At 45.2% G+C, this 15,459-nt stretch overlaps 1 non-coding gene across 1 annotated transcript; it reads right to left on the bottom strand.

Annotated features, from left to right (window-relative positions):
* Window positions 1-14,804: 14,804 nt before the first annotated feature.
* Window positions 14,805-14,907, bottom strand: LOC129084482 (U6 spliceosomal RNA). Its single transcript, XR_008530607.1, has one exon. It is a non-coding gene; the product is annotated as a U6 spliceosomal RNA (small nuclear RNA).
* Window positions 14,908-15,459: the final 552 nt, after the last annotated feature.

The following is a 15,459-nucleotide window of genomic DNA, read 5'->3' as shown; positions in this document are numbered from 1 at the left end:
TGGGGGAGTTGGGAGAGATTAACGTTTTTTTTGTGCCACTTCGCTGTATCCCTAGCGTCTGGATCGGTACTTAGTTCATTAGGTGCGCAGCACATTTTTGTTCAAGGTCACTCACTGCCCTAGTGAGCAAAGGAGCCAGCGTAGGAGCCCAGGCGGTCTGATTTCAAGGCTCTCCGTCTGGCTGTTCCACGATCACTTGACCTCCTGTACACGTCTGACACTTGCTACCTATGGCATGTAGGGTTTGCTAATCATTCAATGCCTGCTGGCCTTGTGGTCCCCTCCCCCTTACAATGAACAGCTTGAGAGCAAGCCAGATTCCTCCTGCACCTCCAGGGCTGTGTAGACAGTACGAGTGGATCCCACGTGGACTGGTGGCTTGGCTGCGGAGGAGGCAGCCTCTGCCTGGGCTGGTTGGTGGGGAAGGCAGCTACAACCACTTGGCCCATGGTTTCAATTTACCCCAGCAGTTCTGGCTCCCCACATGCTTCCTGGAGATTGAGCCAGTGCACTGTCGCTGCTCCACTAGGGGGACCCAAATGCAAAGGAAAAACCTGTCCTGCCCTCAGAAGGTCTTGGGTTCCCTGCCACAGCCCTGAGGAGAGGGCACCGGCTCCACCAACCTCAGCACAAGTGCCCCTGCTCAGCTCTGGTTCTGCTTTCCCTGTTTACGATCAGGTCCTCTGGACTGAATTCCACCCTCGTGGGGCCAGGACCTCTCCGTTCCTGGGACCCCTGCTGCTTCGGCCTGTGCTGGCATAGGCATTTGTCGTGGGAGCAGGGAAGATGGATTTTGAAGGGCTGTCATCCTGGCAATGAGGCTGCTCTGGTTTCACTTGGGAAGCCCTGACGTTCAGATCTCATGAAGAAAAGGTACTCCATCTTCTCCGACTTTCTTCTCTTCCTCTCTACAATCAGGGGGCCTGAGCCATGTAGATGGTTCAGTGTGAGGCCATTTTAAATTTAGTGCTTTCCTTCCTACAGAAACAAGAACTGAAGACATGGTTCTCACTAGTGCAACCTGACTTGTTGAGACAGAGAGGATGATCGATTTTGACAATGAACCTTACAGGGATGGATGGATGTGTGAAATGTCGGGCAGTTTCATTTTTTTATTACTATTTTAACAGTGTGCTGTTGTGCTACGGAACAACGCTTCTTCTGTTTTTGAACAGCTTGCAAGCTTGCTGCAGGCATTTGGGAATATTCTCAGTTATGCGTTTTCGGCCATAAAATCTGATACAAAGTTATTTCTCTCTGTGATCTCTAATTAAATCATTGGATTTAATTCTTGTTGTAGAGGTTTTATTTCTTTTTCAATCTAGTTTTATCCTTAAGGAAAATGATATAGATGTTCTTCTCAATGTGACATACTTAGCATTCTGGGCTTTAAAGAAGCTGTAGAAGTAGAGGCAGAGATCCAAAATGGCATATGCAGAGAAGGGGTCCATGATTTCTTTGCATTAAAGATGGGGTGCAGTAGATGGATAGACATTAAAGCCAAGAGGGGCAAATCTTTTCATAGGCTATATGCTTGAGAGGAATCCTTAGAGATTTCTCTCATTTAAAACTTACATTTGACAGAAGAGAAAACCAAGGTCCCAAAGGGCAAATGACTTGGCCTGTCACATTGCTGGTTTGTAACAAAGCCCTCCACACATCTGGTCATCACTCTCTTTATAATCCCACCGATTCTTGTTGCCAACTGAGGATGAAAGTATTTTTCCCCTATGGCTTTTTACTTTACATTATTCTGCCAAGGAAGCGCCTGGGATAATGGAAGTAAAGCAGAGGGAGAAAAGAGACGGAGGACTTTGACCTTTGTGTGATAATTGTGTTCCGGTGGCTCAGTGCCCGGTGACCTACAGCTGACGTGAAGGGGAGGTGGTGAGTAGCTCTTTCCAGGAGCGCACAAAAGGCCAAGGAGCCTCTTGAAGCTTGTGTCCAGGAACAGAAGGCACACTCAGCAGTCTTGGTTCAACCATCATTTAATGAGACCATTAGGCAGTTAGATGCGGTGCAATGTTCTGGAAAATACCACCTAGCATTTTATACATCCCTCCCGTTCTCTGAGCATTTTTCCACACCACCCTCTCTTCATTGGACGCTGCCTGTGTCAGCCAGGTTCCTGGCGACGCTGCCTCACCCGAGCATTGAAAGTCCGTCCTGGAAGGATGCAGGCGGGTCGCTCAATGACAGGACCCAGAGCTGCTCTGCGGATGAGGAAGCAGGAATGAAAGGGCAGTCTCTCCAGGGCTGTGCCTTGGCCCTGCCTTGTCTCTGAGGGTTTTCAGTTTGTGTGTCACTCTGCTCAGGGCCCATTGTCAGGCTGAGGTGACTGAATGGCTCTGCCTGGAGCAAAATCTGAAGGCTTGACAGAAGAAAGGGGGATGGAATAACCAGCAAACATCCTCTCTACATCCTGTGAGGTGAGATGCTGGATGAAATGATTTTCTCCAAGGAATAAATGAGAAATGTGGGGCTCAGAGAGGTGAAGTGACTTGCCCGAGGTCACACAGCTATACATAGTGGAGACAGGTTATTTCTTACATAGCGGAGACAGGTTATTTCTCTGGATCCTGTTCTTTTCACTGAAAGAACTGCTTGCATTGCCTTGTTTCCTGCCCCTGTTCCACAAGGGCCCTTTCACCCCATCGTCTGTCGTCTCTGGACCATGAAGCTTATGCTTTTACTGCACTCTACTCCTGGATCCCCACATTTCCAGGCACCAATGGAATAAATCAAGAAATCTTTCACACTCTTTGCTAATGAAAAGAATCTCTCCCAGGCTGGTGTTTCAGAAACTCTGACAGTCCCCTCTCACGTCTTAAACCACCGGTGAACTTACTGCTGGGGATCTGGACCTCGTGGGAGGGAGGATCAGGGAACCCAGGAAGTCACCCATGTAGGTTTCTTCAAGACAGAGTCTGCCTACAAGTGGGGCCTGGCCACGGATTCATAGCTTCATCATAATATCATTATTCAGAAATGGATGCATCTTCAGGGACAGTAGTTCAAATACATATGGTTCTCCACAATCTATAGAAAAAGGCCCATAGTCCCTGGCTTAGCTCTATGACGGGTCACTTCTGACGTCTACAGTGTTGGTTATAAAGGAATTCTGAGTCTCAGGGAAGAGCGGGAAAGAATTACATGTCCCCCTGGTGATGTCTGCTGGTGGCGTAGCACTGGGAGGGGGGTTGGCGTATACGCTGTGGGTTTGATGTTCACGACTGAAACTTGACATGATCTTCTCCCGACCTACCATTCTGGCTGTGCCTTAACTCCTTTCTCTGTGCTTTCTCTACCCTTTGGTACTGTGGTTTGAAAAGCTAAACTACCAGTAAACTGTTTCTTCAGGTGAAATTGTATGCAGACACCCCATATATAAAAGAAATGAAAAAAACCCGAGATAACATGGAGGGGGTTTCAGAGTCTACAGTGGCCTTGAGTATCTGTCCTGGAACCTCCTGGCGTCCACTTTTGGCTCTTCTGTGAATATGCTCCCCCTTTGCCCTCCTCTTGGCTTTCCCTCCCCCTGTTCCCTGAAGCTGGAATGACCTCGCCCGTCCCTCAGATCTCAGAGGTGACCTCTTCCCTAAAACCTTCTCTGATATTCTCCAGCTGAACACATTCTCACTGAAATCCACAGCACTTTTCTTGAATGTCTCTGATGGCTTTTATAGTTGCTCATTTGAGTACAGGTTATCCTGATATGTTATAGACACCTCTGGGTAGGTCCCTGTGTGGTGAGGAATCTGAGGCCTGTGCGGTTGATTCTGGTAGAAATGCTTGTATTTTAATGTATGATACTGCTTTGTTTTACAGGTCTTGCAAATTCTTTATAGTTTTCCGCCTCCTACCTCCATCTATACTTAACCTTTCTGAACATCTTTGTATATCTGGGGTAATATTTATTATTGACTTCTGAGTTCTGAGATGAGTTAATTTTATTTATACAAAGTGCTTATAATAGTGCCTGGCACAGAGGGTGGGCTCAGGAAATGTTGGTTACCACTCTGATTGTAACTATCGCTATTACCTCAGCACCACTAAGATAGCGCTTCTCCCCGTTGACTTCATGCCCAGGCGCCTTCCCAAGGGGATGCCTGCATTGGCCTTGCACTGGGATGCAGGAAGAAGCGAACCTTTTGACTCTTGGCTTGGCTCCTGGGTGAATGAAGTGAGAATTAGTCATGGCCTCCTTCACCCTCTGAGAACACTTACACTCGTTGCACCTGCTTGGAGATGTTTCCATTCAACCAGCGAATTTTGCAATTCCCAGTGTCAGTCTGTGCCCTAGGGAAGAGCTGACTTTTAAGGTCTTGCAAAGACATCCTAACAATGGCTCAGTGGCTTCACTCAGGAACTGACCCTCCTGGGGAGGGTGGTGACTGAAGCTCTGCGGCCATGGTTTCTCAGGTGGGGTTCTCCTGGGCGCCCCCTCTTACCTGTTCCCAGGGTGTGCCTTTAACCCCTAGCAGCAGGAGTGTTTTTTTTTTTTCGTTTTTTGTTTTTTTGCTAAGAGACCAAGAACCTTTCAGGAACCTGCTTCCTGGAGGGGACGTGTTGGGGCGCCAGTGACCCAGCACTCTGCCAAGTCCTTCACAACCAGAGCTCCTTCAATCTTTACTACGCCCCCAAGGAAGCAGAGACTTTATGGCTCTGTTATCTGCCTGGCACCAGAATCAGCTCTTTCTACTCTTCTCAGAGGGTTATCGAGGCCACCTATTGTGAACAAAAGGGCCAGGTAAAAATCAATTAGCCTGACGTTTGCAGACCTTTTGTAACAAGTAGAACTTTTCCTTTTTCTTTTAAAAGAGGAGCATAGATTACTTGAGAACAATAATGCTAATTAAGCTTGGCTGCCTCATCAGGATAAAATAAATCGACCAATCTACCTTTGGAAAGCGGGGGGTGGAAAAGAGGCTACTTCTGAGCTGGCCGCACACCAGGAGAGATCTTATTTCATATCAATTGTCTGTGGAAGTTCCTCTAGACAACTCAGGAGGAAAACCTGGCACAATTCCTAGAGCTGGACAGAGATGTTTGAAAAACCTTTCAGACATTGTAACTCAGATGCCCCTTGCATCTGCCGCATTTCCTGTCTCCTAGGATTCTCAGTGCACTGGAAGACTTCAGAATGATAAGCATGCAGAATAGGAAGCATTGCTACTTCTCACAGTGGACAATTTACAATGTCATGGACCCTTTTCTGATTAGACTCTTGGGGGCTGAGAGCCCTGTGATAGGAAGTGTGGAGATGTGCTTCTGTTAATGGCTGACCCTGTTCAGTCTTCCTTCAAGGGAATCTCTGTGTCTTATGAGAGCTTAATGCTTCATCCAGCACAGTCAGGAAGCAGAGGGCCCAGGGCAATGGAACTCTTTTTAAAAATCAAGAAGATAAGATTATGAGGCTGCTCATAAGTATTTTGATTCTGTTCTTTGCCATGGTAGGGTTGCATTTACCCGACCCCATTAATATAAGGCATGGCTGTGTGGCTGGCTCTGGGCAATGACATGTGAGTAACAGTGGTATCTGTCAGTTCTGGGAGGAAATGGTAAGAGCCAGCATGATTCATCATGTTCTCTTTCCCTCTGCCATAATGACAGGCCACGTTTGAAATGGTGATTAATATTTTAGCCTGGTAGTGATAGTTAATTTTATGTGTCAATTTGGCTAGCTTATGGACCCAGTTGTTTGATCAAACAGTTTAGATGTTGTTGGGAAGATATTTTTTAGGTGCAATTGACATGTACCATATTTTGCCATGTGTAATGTGCACCCATGTTTTTGTGCACATTATACATTGGATTATTATGCCCATGGGTACATAATCATTATACCCACATATGATGTGCATCCTTATTTTTCCCTCAAAAACTTGGGCAAAAACATGTGCATTATACATGGCAAAATACGGTAAATTGGTAGACTTCTGTAAAGCAGATTGCCCTCCATAGTGTGGGTGAGCCTCACAGAGTCAGTTGAAGTCCTTAAGAGAGCAGACTGGGGTTTCCCAAAGAGGGAGAGATTTTTCTCTAGACTGCAACTTAGAGACCTTGCCTGCGTTTCCAGTTTGCTGCCCTGCAGAACTGTGACCCAGGACTGTAACATCAAACCTTATGTGAATTTCCAGCTTACGGGCCTGCCCTACAGATTTTGAATTTGATTCACTACCATTACAAGAGCCAATTCCTCAAAATAAGCCTCTTTTTCTCTATGTACATGTCCTATTGATTTCTTTTTGTTGTTGTTCTTATCTGGCTAATACACTGGGTGAGGATAGACTGGAGCAGAAACTTCACCTAACTCATAATGAAAATGTAGGCTGAGCAAGAAGTAAGCCTTTGTGTATAACCTAGGCTGTCCTCACTGATAGGGAACATAATGTGTTCCATTTGTGGTTTTTTCCTTATTTTTTTTTTAAAGGAGCACAACTGAATCTCAGTTGGACCTCATGATTCATCTTGGCTCCAACTACCTTAAAATCATTCTAATGACTTCAGAGTCAGAATTATGTGTTCTAAGGCTTATGGCAATTCCATCAATTAGGATTTTGAACAGCAGAAAAGGAGTTCATTACAATGGCATCAGGTAGCTCACAGGATTAATGGGAAGACTAGAAAACAGGTTCATAAAAGAATAGGTGAGATGAGGGCACCAGAGGCCTAGGAAGCAGGAATGCTTCAGTGGCTTCCCTGGGACATGCTGCTGAAACGAATGGGCTCTTTCTAGTGTTTTATGTTTTTGTGCTGTTTCTGGTCAAGTTCAAAGTGTTGAGTTCCACTGGCCTGGGTTGGATCATGGGCTCACTCCCTGATACTTGCATTGACAGTCTCAGTAAGAGTATCTGCCTCTGAGGTATATAGGTGACTCCTCAAAAGGACATCAGGGGCTGTTGCCTCAAAGGACTCTGTGTGTGTGTGTGTGTGCGCGAGAGATGAAAGGGGGTGACTGTGTGTGTTTGTAGAGGGTGAAGGGGGTGACTGTGCATAGATGGTGAAGGGGTGTCTGTATGTGTAGAGGCTAAAAGGGGTGTCTGCGCGTGTGTGTAGAAGTGAAAGGGGGTGACTGTTAGGCAGCCAAAAGGACGAACAACTATATGACTTGGTTTGGCCAGAAAAATCCCAGTTTAGACAGTTGTCCTGATGTCATATTGATAGAAGACACTTTCATTCTTAAAAATGTCCTAGTTTGGAGGATAAATAATAGAGTTGTAGAGATTTGGGTTCAAAACCTAGATTCTGCCATTTTCCTTGGACAAATGCCTGAGTGATCTGTTTTTCTAAGTTTCCTTAGTAATAAAATGGGCACGAGAATAATGAGTAAACTTCACTAACAAGTGAACACATGATAGGAGGAACACAGCTTTGTGACCAGAAGCCCTGGGTTTAAGCACTTCTTCTCCTCTTCTAGATGAACAGTCTTAGGAGAGTGAGCTTTCTCCCTGGGTCTCCCTTTCCTCATCTTTTAAATTGTACTAATAACAACATCTACTTCAGAGCAGGTGGTGAGTACGAAATGAGAAAACATAGATGAATGTGCTATGATAATTACATATTCATTATTATCACTAAGAATGGAAAAATGACTTTTTCAAAGTCCCACCGTACAACTGTTCACACCCATCTCTTTTCAGTTTGGGGGACATGATATGAATCAGCTTTCCTGATCTATAGCAGCGCAGGGAACAGAAAGTTGAGCTATATCTTTTGTGGTCGTCTCCCAGGTCTTTTGGATGTGTTATTAGTGGTAGTAAGAGAATCACAGCAGCAGGCAGATGTCACCTTGTCCAATGGGTCATGTGTCCAACAACATTGCTAGCTTCACTCTGGCTTGTTCTTGCTAAGCAGTGAGTACAGGGCTACTTAAGTAGCACAGACAAGCACAGACACGCACAGACACGTGGTAGAGTATGATGTAAATGGCGTCCCAGTGAATGGTGAAGTGCACAACTTGTACGACTGCACTGGTGGCTCTGGCATCTACCTCTCCTTCCATAGGCCTCTAGATTTTCTCCCTTTAAAGTGGTGTTTAAGTGAAAGGTCTGGCTTTTCTGTTGGGGTTTTTGTCATGCTAAGGCTGTACTGGAGAGTTTTTCTCATCTTAGTCAACAGGGGACCCCAAACCAAGGCAGCATGAAGAGACAAGAGCTGTGAAGAGGTTGAAATCCAGGAGCCTGCAGGTGAACCCAGGTCTCTGCCCAAAGGGGCCTGAATCAGCTGTCAAAGCTGGGAGGGGAAATGAGTAATCCAAGAATAGGGGGAAAGAACAAGTTCAAGTAGACAGAGTGTAGAGGGAAGATTGTCTCAATTCCTGGGAGCAGGTAATTTAGTCTGAGATTTGCTTTAATGTGCTGGCTGAGGTGTAATGGACAATGAACGTGCCAAATTCAAGGGCCAAGAATTCAGCTAGGCTCTTTATACCAGAAACCATCAAGCTATTGTTTATTTTAAAGGTTTCATCTTCTCAGGGAAGAGAAGACCAGAGGTAGGCATGACCGAGCTGGTATGGTGGCCGTATGGAATGATCCAGGAGCCAAGGACTACTCCTATTTTTCTGCTCCAAGGTGTCCATCTCAAGGTCACCTCATAGTCCAACGTGGCTGTTGGAGTTCCAGCTGTTACAGCAGCATCTCTGGTATCAGGATACAGAATGGGAGGAGTGTCAAAAGGGATAAATTCCTGGCTGAGTCAGTTCCTTTTAAGTGATCCTCCTGGAAGCTCCTCACACTACTGCTAACCATCTTTGGCCAAAACTGGTCTCATGGCCACAGCTAACTGAAAGGGGGAGGCCAGGAAATTTGGAATTTTTACTGAGTGCATTTCTGTCCCCAGTAAAATTGGGGTGTTATTTCTAATGAGGAAGGGGAAAATGGTGATTATAGACAAGTGACAGCCTCTGCCACATGGGCCTTTTGCATATTTGTTTCTGGGATTATTTTTGTTGGAATTACCCCTCTTAGAAAGCAATTGGTGGGCACACGTGATTGTGCTTGGCGTATAGTTACTGCCCAGTCAATGCTAACTAGGTTATTGAATTAGAACGTTTGTTAAACCATTACACTGATTGAAGGGCAGGGGAAAATATGAGCCCCTCCTTTTGAAGAGCTGGTAGTCAGGGCCAGAATAAACATTTTCGGTAACGTCAACCTGGCTCACAGACAGCCCAACCGTTCCAAAAACTCAGCATGGGTCAGAACTTGATCTTGCCTTTGTTGCTGCTTCAAATGACAGTTCTTCATTAGGACGTTGTGTATGGTGGCTACTGGTGCCATAAGAAAGAGGTTTGTGATTCATGAAATTACTTCTTAGCCAGAAACATATTATGCTAAAGTAATGAGGCAATGACATATATATTTTTTTCACGTATATTCCAACCTGCCAGTGATTGCTCAAGGAACTTGGCCTTCATGTGACATACCAGCATATGCTGAATAGTGCAAACTTTTTAGGGTCATCCAATAAATGGGAAAGCCAGACCATATGTGTTAGTCAGATCATTAGAAGTTTGCCTTTGTTGATTTATGCTTTGAAGTGTCAATCATTAACAGTAAAAAAAAATTATTGAACATATACTCTGATAATTTGAGTGGGGACCTACAAAGAGAAAGGATGCTTGATTACTGCCTTTAGGAACCTCACCATTTAACACAGGAGATAAGATGTGGATGGCAGAGTAAACACGGTACAAAGGGAAGCAGGGGGAAGAAGAGAGAGAGGCTCCGACTGGGCCTGAGATGGGGGGGGGGGCTCCCGGGGAAGCTGAATGAGAGGTGAAGGGCGAAACCTTCCAGGATGGGGAAGTTCTGGCCCCATGGAGAGAGGAGTTGAGAAAGCACATGGGCCTTCACCAGGAAGGGAGCAGCAGGGGCAAAGGCCTGGGGAGAAGACAGCCTCAGTACCTCCAGGGGCTGCGGGGAGAGCCAGCTGGGTTTGCAGACGCCTATGTACTCAGGGGAGGGGTCCCGTAAGTCCATGTACTTGGGGAAATAGAGGTTTTAATTAAAGATCAACATATTGAAGTCTCTGGGAAGGCCCTTTCTTTAATGGCAAACTTACATCTACAATAAGTCCTCACTGAACATCATGGGTAGGTTTTTGAATGCTTAATAAAACCAATTTTACCACAGGTAAGTGACATTAAGAAATAATGTTATTTGACAACCTGTTGTATTTGACTGCGTTAAACAGGTAAACAAATTTATAAGAGCAGGAAAGACTTTTGTTACCCAGGGGCAGAGCATTGGAAGTGTGGTTTAGCTCTATTTCCAGGAAGAGGGAATGGGTCTGCGAGGCGTTGAGCGGTCTCCTTACAAGCACGCTACTCGGGCTGACCTGTTGGCGCCACAGCAGCACAGGGTTCCAAGGCCACAGATCTTCTTTACCACCTTGTCTACAGTTCATCAGAAACGGAAGTCAAGAGCAATGGTCTTCAAAGATTTTTGCCCTTTATGCCCTAAATGTTTTTCAAAAAATTATGTGCCCCCTTAGAGATTCCTTAAGTTAACCTATATTTTTTTCTTCATAAATTTAAATAATTGCAAAGGATAACACTTCTATATATTATAATATTGAAAATTTTAATGTAAAATAATACATCACTCTTTTACATTAATCCAGTGGTGTAAAGATTCCATAGTCTTTTGACACCCACTATCACCTAATTGAAAACAGCAACAACATGAACAGGTTTTGACTTAAGAGCAAAAACTTTTGAGGCAGCATAGGGACTTGGGTCCAGGAATAAAAAAACAGTGGGTTGTCAAGAAGCCAAGGTAAGACGAGGGGGTCAGAAGGAAGACCAGATAAACTGACCGAAGAAGGTCGCGACCCCTGCCCTGCTACTCAGAAGTAGAGGCAACTGATTTTCTCTCTCTTCGAACTGCCTGCCGATGCTGAAACTACTGACCCACGTGCGTATTTGATCCAAGTCTGACAATTACGTGACCTTTCTAGGGAGGCAGTAATGAGAAGTCTGCCACCTTGCCCCCACCGCGCAGGCGCAGGCGTGAACACAGTCGCCAGGCAACGCGACTGGAGGGAGGATCGCTAATGTGGCAAATTCCATGCCCGAACCCTTCACACGACCACCTTGTCACGATAACCCACTCTGTCCCCAGCTTATGAAAGCAGCCCCACCCAGCCAGCCTCTGAGCCAGTTCAGAGGACTTTCCTCGGCGCTGCTTCCCGCGTGCTCAAGCATGAGCTTAATAAAAGCTGTCTGCAAATTTCTCTGGGGTTTCCTCTCGATTTCTATGTGGGGGAATCCAAGAACCCCGATGCTGGTAAAAATTCTGTATCACCTCTTTCCACCTTAAAAAATCACATTTTCATTCTTTTTCCATCACAGAATTTTTTCTTATTGTAACATATTTTCATGTTTGGAGATCTTTTATTGATCAACCATTAAAACCCTTTGGCAATAAAAGTATGTTCCCACATTGAAAAATAGTTATTTCTTGCAACTCCAAGGCTCCAAGTTATAAAACAAATTTTGTTTGAATTGAGTCATCATTATAATCATTATTAGTTCACAATTGATCAAAATAACACATGTGTATATGCTATACATTTTAATAAATATTAGTCATGATGGTAAAATGTTATTGGAAATGCTTACCCAAATGATAAATATGAGGTAAGGCTGTATTTCCCTAATAATGGCTCTGCAGATAGCAAAATTTTAAATTGTCCTTTTGATTGGTACCTTGGGATTCTTGCACTGCATGGCTGAAAAGTGTCTTTTTTTTTTTTTTTTTTTTTTTCCAGAATGGGTGAAAAATGGGGAAGGGGGCTGGGAAAGGAGAACTGGCTTGCTATCTTAAGATGCTTTCTGATACAGAGCAATCATATAAAAGAATAAGCATTTGCTAATTGTGGAGCTGGAAGTTGTTTCCTTTAAAATGATTTTATTGGTGCCTGTCTATGCCTCGGGAGGCTGTCATGTGACTATAACCCAGTTTGAAGACTGCTGGGATAGAGAACAGAAAAATGACTCTGATATCAAGACACAGGGCCCTTTTGCTCATAACTGGCTGCATTCCCCTGAATACATTACTTAACCTCTAGGGGGTTAGGCTCCTCCGGTTCCACAGAACTGGCAGGCCCCACCAGCACCCGTATTTGGGCCCCCAGGCACCCTTCAGGGGGTGGAAGTGATGATATCACCGAAGATGCATTTATTACTGAGTATCTCCATCAAATCATCTTTTCCAAGCAATTAGATTTTGTAACAACCTCATCTCAACATATCAAACGGATTTATGAAATTAGTCTTTGACCTTTGCAACGACTAGAAAGGAGCTTAGATGAAGGGAACAGAGCTTGGGGGCATTTTTCTTTTTTGGATCAGATATTTGGTTTCTACAGCTTGCACGACTGATTCTGTGCTTCAATGACTCTCTTATAACCTTAGCATGTAAAGATGGAAAAAATCCCCCTGACATTTTCAGGAAACATTTATTGCAGAAGATTTTATAAGTCTGGTCAGAATGGGCTAACTGATTTTTCACAAGAACAGGATCTGGCAGAAAGCCTGTCCTCCTTTGGCCCCCCTCTTGCCAAAATTCACTCCAGAGCTGACCTGCAGGCCTCTTAATATCCCATAGGAGGTCAGCTTGAGAAATAGCTCAGGCAGGGGTAACCTGTTCACTGACAGTGAGACACTGGACAGAGAGAGTTCCTCTCCATACCCCTGTTTCTCTCTGTTCCTGTTTATCTCCAGGAAGATAAAGCACAGCCCAGTGGCTTTATCTTCCTGGAAAGAGCATGATGTGCCATCATATACGGAAGACTGAGGAAGTCACAGAGAAGCCAGGCCACACTCCATTCTCCTAGCTGACAAGAAGGACAACATAGGAAGGTGGCCGCACACTCTTCTCTTTCAAATCTCTGCAGATTGCACGGGTTACCTGGCCCAGCCAGGTGCCCAGCCTCTGTACTACCTACTTTCCCCTCTGGTATGGCCCCTTCAACTCCATCGGAAGATCCATCCTCGCTCTGACTCCCAGAGCAAATCCTGACAAGAGGCAGGCAATCCCTAAGCCATAGGAAGGGTTTAAACAGGGTACGTCAGGATCAGATTTCAGCTTTAGCTTTACTGCTCTGGCTGCAGCTGTGTGGCGGATGTTGGATGTTCTGTTGCTGTTCTGCTGGAGAAACCCAATGAGCTTGACATGTGGGTGTCGCCCGTCTTCTATGGTGAACACTGACAGTACCCTGGCTTGTGGCAGAAGGCTGATGCTATCTTTTTGGGAGATGAACAAACCAGACTGCCTTTCTGAAAATGGAGGTTTTTTGTTTTTGTTTTTTTAGAGGATCTACACTAAGCCAGCTGGGTATGCTTTGAGCTCTGGACTCAGAGAGTCCAGGGACTATTTGCCCACACCTCTGATTACTGTGTGACTTTGGGTAAATTACTGAACTTCTTGTAGTTTGTTCCTTATCTATAAATGTGGGAGAATAATTTTATCTACAACATGGAATTTTTGTGACGATTATGTTCCTGGCCTGTGTAAATATTAAGCAATCTATTTTCTTTCCTGAACTAGGGCTGAGGAAAGGGTGGGACTCTGGTTAGAAGAGGGAGCTAATGAGAAGTGTGGGTGTTCAGGAGGCGTGGGAGCAAGAAGGCATGATGTCTCTGAGTTGGATGGGCAGAGATGCCACAAGTTTGTCTAAGAATAGCACTAGTCCTATCTGTCTCAGTTCTAGGTCAGACGTCCTTGCTGCTGGCCTATAGGTTGGTAGTGGTCTAACACTTTTGTTTGGTCCACAGGATTAGCCGAATCTGTGAGATAGTGGATACCTTGAAGCAGGTGTGTTAGTCAGAGTTCTCCAAAGAAACAGAAGCAACAAGATTGTGTGTGTGTTTTTATTTATTTTAAGAAAATTGGCTCACAAAATTGCGGGGGCATGGCTAGTCTAAAATCTGCAGGATGGGCTGGCAGGCTGGACACGCAGAAGAATTGGTGTCGGAGTTCAAAAGCAGTGTTTTGGCTGAGTCCTTTTCTGCCAGGAGAACTCAGTCCTTGTTCAGCTGATTGGATGAGGTTTACCCACATTAGGGAAGGCATTTTGCTTTATTCCAAGTTTACCAATTTAAATTTAAGTCTCATCCAAAAAGCTACTTAGAAAAACATCCAGAATAATGTTTAACCAAATACCTGGTTACCATAACCCAGCAGTCTCGTCACATAAAGTCAGCCATGTGGTGGGAATGTGCTTCCAGGGGGTTGTGGCCTGGATCATCTTATACCTGACCTCAACCCACGTCACTCCATCACTTACCTTCCTGACGCTGCGAGCCGTTTGAGTTTGTGATCCTTACTCTAGCAATCCTCTTCACGATTGTGTGTAAGATTTTATCATTGGACGCTACATGATGAAGTTTGCCTTGCTGGACCTGAACAACTTTCTGGGCAAAAATGCCCACTCTCTCTATGCTGCTGTCAAGTGTACCTTTTATTATCATGAACTGGCTAGAGGACACATGCATGGCGTGTTGGGGTCTTTGACTTGGATGGACATGCTGTAGTTCATATGAGCTCAGGTGTGGGATATGATGGAGAGAAAGCTGAACTTAGCAGGTGGGTGCTGAGAAAACCAATGGGCAGGAGCCGGTGCCCCAGAGGGCAGCCTGGGGATCCACCCCTCATTGTCCAAGGGATGTGGTAAGTTCTTTGTTTCAATAGAGAAAAGTCACAATTTTGCTATTGTCACACATTATGCTTTGACTCATATTTTTTTTTTCCAAGCTAATAATCAAAGGGTGTGAGGATACCTACTGGGGCACGGCAAACAATGCAGACCATTCCACAAATTTGCATGTCATCCTTGTGCAGGGGCCAGGCTAATCTCTGTGTCATTCCAGTTTTAGCATACATGCACCAGTTGTGGCAAGTTCTCGTGTGTTTATGCAGGTGTATATTTGGTCAGGGAGGTTCAATCTGAAAGTGAAGTTCCCCCCTATCACACCACCAAGGTGGGAGTTCCAGAAAGTTGGCAATATTTGAGGAGTCTGGTCAGTAGCCTCTGAGCAGGAAAGAAAGCAGCATGAGCAACATTGGGTATGGGTCTTCACTCAGAAAGCTCAGGTTCAGGGGAGGATGGAACAGAGATAAAACCCGAGCCTAGGGAATGGCCAGAGCAAACCCCAGGAGCTGCAATTAAGGAGTTCTGTGCTTTAGAGGCCATGTGGTGAGCCCAGGTCCATCCCAGCACAGTCTAAGTGACTACAAGCAAGGAGACTCCTCTCAGACGTTGTCTGTTGTGGCTGCTTGGGCTTCTGTCCAGATCCTTACAGACAAGTGAATGGGGGATTGAAACCATGACAGATGCAGACGTCACTGTTGACTGTGACAGGCAGGCAACAGAGCCAACAAGTCTATGTGTGTGAGAGACTGTAGACTATAGCAGTGCCCTTTCTCCCTGGAGTTGCCTTGCGCCCATTCT

Source organism: Pteronotus mesoamericanus, unplaced genomic scaffold, assembly GCF_021234165.1.
Source record: "Pteronotus mesoamericanus isolate MK-2021 breed Mesoamerican mustached bat unplaced genomic scaffold, CSHL_Meso_final scaffold_174, whole genome shotgun sequence".
Lineage (NCBI taxonomy): Eukaryota > Metazoa > Chordata > Mammalia > Chiroptera > Mormoopidae > Pteronotus > Pteronotus mesoamericanus.
Note: the sequence above shows the minus strand (reverse complement) of the source record. Positions and strands in the feature narration are given on the sequence as shown.